We start from the raw sequence: 9,206 nt of genomic DNA, 5'->3' as shown, positions 1-9,206 counted from the left end.
TTATACCCCCTTCATAACTCACACTATTGGCTGCTTTCAAGATTTTATCTTCATTTTTTGGTTTCAGCAGTTTGACTATAGTATTTAGGTGTGACTTCTTTTGTTATTTATATTTTGGGGGATTCCCTGGGTTTTTAGATCTGTAGAATTTTGTTTTTTATTAATTTTAGAAGTTCTCAGAAATTACCTCTTCAATATTTCTTCTGCCCTATTCTTTATGACTTCTTTTTCTGGAAATCCAATTACATGTATGTTAGTTCTTTTGATATTCTACACAGCACTTGGTAGTTCTACTCTTTTTTTTTTAACTTTTTTAACTCTTTTCATTTCAGTTTATATAATATATACTGATCTATCTTCAAATTTACTGATTCTTTTTTTTTTAGTTGTGCTCAGTCTGCTGATAAGCCCACCTAGGGAATTCTTCTTCCCTGATAATGTGTTTCTCTTTTTCTTTGTGTAAAATTTCCATTTGACTTGAAAAAAATAGTTTCTATGTCTCTGCTGAGAGTCCCTCTCTGTTCTCATATGTGCTATCAACCTTTGTTATTAAATCTTTTTAAATATTAATCGTGGTGATTTAAAAATCTCTGACTGATACTTCCAACACTTGGGTCATCTCTGATGACTAGTTCTGTTGATTGCTTTACTGTTAACAGTGGGTTTTTTCTGCTTTTCCAAAATTTCATATCATTTCAATGAAGTCTTGACATCATTTGTAGAAGAGTAATACAAGCTGAGTTAAATAATATTTAAATCTGAAAATGGGCATGCCTCTTTTGTAAGGCTCTCATGTCAGAAGTTGAGTTAGTTTAGTCAGAAGTTCAGCTGCGTTTGGGTTTTGTTGTTACTCTCATTTTCTTCATTGTGGTGTAAGCTTTATTTTTATTTTTTTTTAAAGATTTATTTATTTACTTATTTGTGAGAGAGAGAGAGAGAGAGAGCATGAGCAGGGGGGGAGGAGCAGACTCCCCACTGAGCAGGGAGCCTGATGAGCCCGGGATCATGATCAGATGCTTAACCGACTGAGCCACTCAAGGACCCCTGCAGCGTAAGCTTTAAGTTCTGCGGTGGTGGCTACTGTTCTATGTGTCTAGAGTTGGATGGGCCGGGCTAGTGGAGGGTGGTGGTGGTTTTTTTTTTTTTCTTATTGCTCCTGCTCCATCCTCAGCTTTCTATGCTCCCTGTAGGCCTGTTTCTCTTTCCATGTGCTTTATCCTCCTTCAGCTGTAAGCTACCATTTCTTATTACTGTGTGCCAGGTTCACAGGGGAACTTTATTTCTCTGCTGTAGCTTCAGTCTTCAGCAGACTCTCTGTGCCTGATTCTCAGGGACAGGGCTTTATCAGTATTTGCCTGCTGAATTCTGATTTGTAGGTCATGGATAGAAAAGAGTTTCTTATCTATCCCCAGCAATAGTACACCTATCCTTGTATAAGTGCAGGATCCTGAGTCCAAGAGTTTTCCTGCTTTTGCCTATGGGCGTAGGGCCTTTGCTTTTATTCAGACCCTAGATCAATAGGTCTTCCCCTTCCTCCAGTAGGTTCAGGCTTTTTTGCTTTTTTTGATGGAATGACCCCGGTGGCTGGGTGGGTTTTTATGCTTTTGCCACAGTGACAGCCCCAACTTTCCTATATGCCTGTACCACTGATCACCTCCTCCATGCCTACTCTGTCCTGAGTTTTTCTCATGAGACCCCTGTGGAAAAGAACTTGTGAATTAAGGCAAAATCCCCTTGTGTCTTTGACTCCCAGCTATTCCAAACTGATATACTTGTCCTTTAAGACTTCATTAAGTTTTTAGTTAATTTCTCCTTACTGACTTATATAGTGGTCATCTCTTTCTTTTATGTTTTGCCAAAGCTAAAAGAGTTTGTGTTTCCTATCTCTCCTTGGAGGGGCTTGCAATTTTTTGGGATTTAATTTATTTGATTACCATGTAACCTCAGCTCTCATATGGGCTCAAGAACAGTTTGTAGATTTTCTAACTTTTTTTGGCTGCTAAGGTGGGAACCATGTCTCTCTTCTGATATTCTACATCCTAAATAGAAGAAAACTCTAAAAATTTAAACTTGAAAGACAGAAGGGAGTCAGTCACGGGAAGTGGCTAAGTTATATTGCTGGAAAATCACCAGAGCAAAAGTTTACTAACACCTGCTGTGGGTCCCTTGTCTGCTCCAGCTCTTGGATTTCCACATGCAACTACTTCCCTTATCATCTCACGTGGACCCAAATTAATTATCTGTAAAAAGTGCCTGTTCCTTGCAATTAAAAACCTGAAAACATGCATGAAACTCAGCATCTCAAAATAGGGAGAACCCAACACACATTGTGTGGTAGGCAGGATTTTAGAGATGGCCTCCCAAGATTCTCATACCTTGGTTATTCAAATACTTATCTAGGTACTGCTGTAAAGAGATTTTGCAGATGTAAAATCTCAAGGCAGTTGATCTTAAGATCTGAAGATTATCAAGGTTAGCCTGGCTCAATCAGGTGACTCCATTTTAGGCAGAAAGTTTTCTATAACTGGTAGCAGGAGAAGTCAGAGAGATTTGAAGCATGAGAAGGATTTCAGTGCACTGTTGTTGGCTTTGAAGGTGGAGAGGGCTCTGTGCAAGGACTGGAGAGTGACCCCAAGTAGCTGGGAGTATTCCCTAGCCAACAGCCAACAAGGAAATGGGGACCGCAGTTCTTACAGCTGCAAGGAACTGAATTCTGCCAGTAATAGGAATGAGGCTGGAAGAGGGACTTAAGCCCCAGATGAGAACATAGCCAGCTGACACATTGACTTTAACCTTGTGAGATCCTGAGCAGAGATCCTAGGGACACCATTCTGGATTTCTGACCCATAAAACTGTGAGATAGCACATTGTGTTGTTTTAAGATGCTACATTTGTGGTAATTTGTTACATAGCAATAGAAAACTAATACATGTTGATTTCAGGTGACTGGAACTCTCTGAGGCTTTGCAGTGCTGCAACCGTGATCATAAATGATTTTGTGACCCTATGTTACCAGAAGAAGATGCTTTGGGAAACACATGTTTTCATATTCAGGATGTAAGATTCATGATTTGAATGGACTTATAGCAGAGATTGAATCATAGAAAATATGGAGGTAGTACCATGAGACACCACTTGGATGACTGGGGAGGTAACTACACAGAAAACAGATTCTATCAGTAAACAAGGATTAGAGCAACTGCCATTCCTGTAGGAATAGCCTTAGCTCAAGAGGAAAGCAAAACTAAGGTACATAACTGTGCCTCTGCTTTGGTTTAGAAAATGAAAATATGGTGGATAAATAATAATGATGATAAAACAACAGCAACAACAACCACTTATGGAATATTTACTCTGTGCCAGACACAGTTGTAGTAATTCACGTGTGCTTTTTCTAATCTTTTTTTTTTTTAAAGATTTGATTTATTCATTTGAGACACAGAGATACAGAGAGAGAGAGAGCAGGAGCTGGGAGAGAGGCAGAGGGAGAGGGAGAAGCAGGCTTCTCGCGGAGCAGGGAGCCCCATGCAGGGCTCCATCCCAGGACCCTGGGATCATGACCTGAGCCGAAGGCAGACGCTTAAGAACTGAGCCACCCAGGCGCCCCGTGCTTTTTCTAATCTTAAAATCTTTGAGCTTGATGCTATTAGTCTTCTTTTAACTCTTGCGTGGGGATAATGACGAATGATCCTGAGATTAATCAGGAAAAAGCCAGGAAACAATGGCAGCATTTTGGCACATCAAGTTTAAGTGCCTGTTATAGTTTGATAATGTGCCCTTAATCTCAATAATGCTTATCTGCTCTGGCTAAAGAAGGAAGTAAACTCTTTAATTCATGCACCTTGAAAATACCCTTCCCAACGCACTTAAAAACAGATGGTTTTTGAGCCAGGACCAATAAATCAGACCTTCTGTATTTCTAAAATAATTCATGCTTTATCTAAAGCATATCATAAAATTCATATAATGTGAATTAGCAATATTTATTGATCATTTTTTTTAAAGTAATCTCCTATTCCCCATGTGGTGCTTGAACTCAAGACCCTGAGATCAAGAGTCACATGTTTTACTGACTGAGCCAGTGAAGTTCCCCGATTGGTCATCTTAAAAAATTAGATTACTAACACATTTTGGCCACACAGTAGTAGAGTATGCATAAGGATAATTATGCCCTATCACTAGGGTCCAAGAACAGATGGTAATCAATTCTCCAGAGTTATCTAATTAGCAGATATATAAAATAATAATAAAAATCAACATTAATACACTACAAGGAACCATTATTTTAATTTGCATCCCACAGATAGTTTAATTTTCTTAATTAAATAAGTGCTAAAATCAAAATCATGGAAAATAAGAGGGGACTGCATCTCCTTAAATGATGTAGTACTCAAGCATTTTTACCTTTGCATGCAGACCCCCCAAAACAAGTAACAAATAAACAAACAAAAAAACCTCTGTCCACCCAAGAGCTAATCCATTTTCCATGCTCTTTATCATTCAGATGAGTCTTTTGTAAGACAAAGATGTCGCATAGCTTTTTCAGTGTCTGAGAACGCCTTTCTTATTTGGATTGTACAAATAAAGAGGACCCTCTGGATCTAATTAAGAGATTTTTCACCTGCCATCATTCATTCAGTTCACAAACATTTATGGAACACGTACTATGTGCATGGCACAGTGTTAAATACTGTATTACACCAAGAGTTATGCCACAATGGGCCAACCAGAAAACTACACTCCTCATTAATCTTGTGATTTTTAGTGACTTACTTCTTTCATTCAACAAGGCCTGATTAACAACCAAGTGCTAGGCTAGGCCTTGAGGCTGATGAAATGAACTCACCATCTCTGCTTTCACATGCTCATAATCTGGGAGGCAGATTCATAGACGAGAAGTTACTGTGCAACTGAGGTCCCACCTTACAGGTTTGTGATGGTGTAATGGAGCCTCTGTGTGTGTGTGCGCAGGAGTGTGTGTGTGAGTGTGAGGAAAGGGCCAGAGAAGGGCTCCCTGAAGAAGTGACACACTCGGGGTCTTGACTGACAAGAATTTCCAAGGAGAGGTAGGGGGAGATATTGTAGGCACAGGGAAGAGCCTTGGGAATCATAGTTGTGGGAGGGCCTGTCGCATTTGGGGAACTGCAATCAGGTGAGGCTGGAGGATGTAGGACCACCTGGGAAGAGGTTGGAGGGAGAGAAAATGAGAGGATCATGTGTGGTATTATTTATGTGGAAATCATATGAACTTGCCAGTATCCGATTATTTTGACTTAAAAAACATCAATTTGATATGGTTTCAATGGTATTTCAAGATGACGTGATAATGATGAATGAGCATCAGTAAATACATGAACAGACTCTAATTCTATTGTCACTGGTGCTGTTATTTGCATTTTCCACTCCCCACCCTGATCAGAAATGACTTGTCATTAGGACCAGGACTGTTCCCATGTCTGGGGGAGATTCTGAGGTTACACACAGGGAAGTGGTCTTGGCCGCCAAAGTTGGTGAGAGTGGGACTGGGGAAAATGAATTCTGCAGGACGGAAAAGAGCGTGGATATAATGATACTAAAGCCCTATCCTTTACTAAACACCAAAATGTGCTGGCCACTGTGCTAAGTCCTTCACATGCCTTATCTCTAATCCTTACAACCGCATCCCTAGGTGTGTCTTTTTATACCTATTTTACATACGGGAACTCTGAGGCTCTGAGAGAGAGGTGCCACTCCTCTGGTACACAGCAGAGCTGGGGCCCGTTCCCGCGATTTCACTGCACCCTGCCCTTCCGGGAGGCCTCATGAGACTGACTGCAGGCAGAACCAGAAGGGACTGAGTCCTAGTTGATGTTTAAGTATTGTCCAGAAGAGGAAAGACCAGATGATGGGTGTAGCCCTATGAATAACTTCAGTGTCAGAACTCTTTGCTTTTTTTTTTTTTTAAGATTTTATATATTTATTTGACAGAGAGATAGAGAGCCCTAGAGAGAGACAAGTGGGGGAAATAGCAGTGGGAGAGGGAGAAGCAGACTCCCCGCTGAACAGGGAGCCTGATGTGGGGCTCGATCCCAGGACCCTGGGATCATGACCTGAGCAGAAGGCAGACGCTTAACCCACTGAGCCACCCAGGCGCCGCAGAAGTCCTTGCTTTTTAATTTGAACTTCTTTGGTGGTAGAAAGGGGCAGATGGGAGGAGGCAGGAGATGGGGATGGAAGTGTAGAGTATGTAGCTTGGTGGTGTAGGAAAGAAAGAGAAAGCAGGCTGCTCTTTTCCTCTCTTGCCTCCCTGGCAAGCAACCGGCTGGCTCTATAACTTAACTCTTTGTGTACTGTGGCAAGAACAAAGCACATTCTGCTTAGTGAAGTCTTTCCTGACAACAGTTACCTAGCAGGGGGAGAAAACTGTGTGGACATCATTTGATGAAAACATTTTTCTTGATTTATTGCCCGAAAAAATGTGCATAGAAAGGAATACGTTGTCAGGAAAATGCCAAACCAAAACTTGAAGCCTGTTACTAAAAGGAGTGTTCTCAGCTGGGAGATTTGAAAGTTAGACAGCATTTCCATCACTTTGGGATGGCGGTCCAGTTGAGACTCTGCAGTTCCCTGTGGCCTTGTCATCTCGAAGCCACCCAGCACACTACAATGCGCAGTGGGAACAATGCCTCAGGAGGCCCGTTAGACACATGAGTACAGCATCTCATCTATTATCCGAGTGGCCTATTCTAGAAACCATCTTTTGGGTGTGTCTTTTCATTTGTTTCTTCTGTCCCACATGCTGAGAGTGATGACAAGGGTCATTTCTAGTTAATGTTGTGGACAGTGCACTCAGAGTGACCTTTCCAACTGAGAAGCAGCCATTCACAGTCTGGATTTTTAAACAGTTTTCTCCAAAAAAAGTGAGTGTATTTCCTTAAAGATCACACGTTTGAATTTAGACGTAGGTGCCTCTCCGAGGCTTACCTTTTTTCATAAGAAACATGACTTTGTTAGAGTTTGAAAGAGAAAATCACTGTAGGGTTATTTTGCAGTGGAGTGGAATAGATCATTAATCCTTCCAATGGAAAACACTAAATAAATATGCAAACCTCTTAGTAGGGTCCCTTCTCTCTTCTAGCAATTGCACAGGTCAGCTATACCAAACTATAAAATGCTTCCTGAAAACACTCTTTTCTTCATAGCCTGAGCTTCAACGTTTATAAAACATTAACTTTTCTCAAGTACCTTTTTCAGTTTATGTTTTAAAAAAACACTCGAGCTGCACTCTGGTCGGTAGATGTTCTGAGCACAGCATTTTGGGCACTTTTTCAAAAACCATCAAGGCAGTCAAATAGTTGACATATACCAAATGACCAAGCACTTAATTCATCCTGATCTGTATTTTAACTGCATTTTTAGGTTACTGATGACAAAGTCTGGCATTCTCCTGACACTCAGGGCATTTGGGAGCTGTCTACCTCCCAGTCATCAGTTGCCGTGTAACCACTGAACAACAACAAAATTGTTATCGGCTTATATAAGCTAAATCTTAAGCAACGGTCTTCTTTTTGATTGCATTTTTTTCCCTCCTTCTGGTAACCAAGAGTTGAGTGTAAAACACACACACACACACACACACACACACACACACACGAAAAAAACACGCTAGTACTTGGCAATGTGGGGTTTGAGAGATGGCAAGTTTAATTCACCTTTATATGTAATCACACTGTCTCCAGACACTTAGGAGGAATTCTTGTCTGTTGAGGGTGCTTGCTTAGCTCAGTGCTGGGGCTGTGCTGCTGGGATGGAGAGACAAAAGGGGGTGGGGGGGGATGAGCTCAGGTCTGTTTTGAAGTAGGTTGTTGAGTCCAGGTCGTCCTTGGTGCTCGTCTGAAAGTCCTAGGACTCTGATATTTTAAAGTGCCTTTGTCCGAGCAGTTTATGCCTTCGAGTCTTTGCACAAGCATGTTTCAAAGGCTCCTGGGCTCCATTGCTCTTTCCCTTTATTTATACCCATTGAAGGTTCTTGCTAAGTTGTCTATGGTGGGGCAATGAGGACAGCCACCCAGATGGATGCCCGGGTGCTCGTGTGGCCTGGCCTGGCTCCTGCTCTAACATGCCCTGCAGGCTGGGGAAGGCTACAGCTGGCCAGAGGCTCCTGTCCCTCATCTACCATCCTCTCTGATGCAGGTGGCTCAGTGACTGCTGTCCCGCCCAAGGGAACGTTGCACATGATCCAGGTGCTCGGCCCAGAGAGAATGTTCCCTATTGAAAGCACATTGGGAACACGGCCCCTCAAAGCCAGTCGCTGTGGGTCCTTCTGTTATTTGGAAAAGACCATGTCAAATGTCTAACAAAAGTGTTTAAACAGTCCTTCTCCTTTCTGGTGATTTGTGTAGGAAAAGAGGGTTAAATCTGGTGTCTGTCCTTGGCAGGGAAAATGTACATGTTTCCGGGGCTGTCGTTTCTTCTTACAGAGCCCTTCTATAACATATACATAGCTGGTGGTAGATGAGCAGTGTTTGAAAATTTAGTTAGAAATAACAGAACAGGGCATTCTTTGAGTCTAAATCCCTTCAATTAGAAAAATGGTCTGTATTTTAAGACAGCATTTGGCAACAACCGTTGTTTCCTAAAATTCATCAGAACCTGAAAGAAAACATAGAATTCTTTCCCTTTAATCCATGTCACTTACAGGGTTAAGGTCTAAATGGCAAAACACATATTAAGGTTTAAAATTATTTTAAGTTTTAAAAACTATTTCATGAGAAAGAAATGGATTCTTCGTGCACTCATTTTAATTAATGCACTTATTTACTCTAAAATTAAACACTTTGATACTTATTTTTGTCTGCCCCCTTTTGAAAACTACTTTCTAAAAACAAATATAACAGTTACAGATTCAATTATTTAAAAAATACCATTTTCTGTTATATGATACATATTTGCCTGGGCTTGGTAAATTACAGGCTGTCCATTGTGAGCTCATTTTTGTCTGAGATTCATTTAAAATTTTACTACTGTGTAGATCACACAATGGAATAACAGTGTTAATAACTTGATACTGTAGCTGCAGGATTTGCAACCTACTCTTATGAAGTGAACGCCCCCGGGGCCAGCGGCTGCTCATTTATTTCACTATATTTAAATCAACTGAGGATGCAGTCAGACAATAAAGTGTGTGTGTGTGTGTGTGTGTGTGTGTGTGTGTGTGTGTGTGTGTG

The sequence above is a fragment of the Callorhinus ursinus genome, unplaced genomic scaffold, assembly GCF_003265705.2.
Source record: "Callorhinus ursinus isolate GAN/ISIS: 27379988/994484 unplaced genomic scaffold, GSC_fseal_2.0 scaffold4, whole genome shotgun sequence".
NCBI classification, from domain to species: Eukaryota; Metazoa; Chordata; class Mammalia; order Carnivora; family Otariidae; genus Callorhinus; species Callorhinus ursinus.
The sequence above is the reverse complement of the archived record's forward strand: the minus strand, read 5'-3'. Positions refer to the sequence as shown.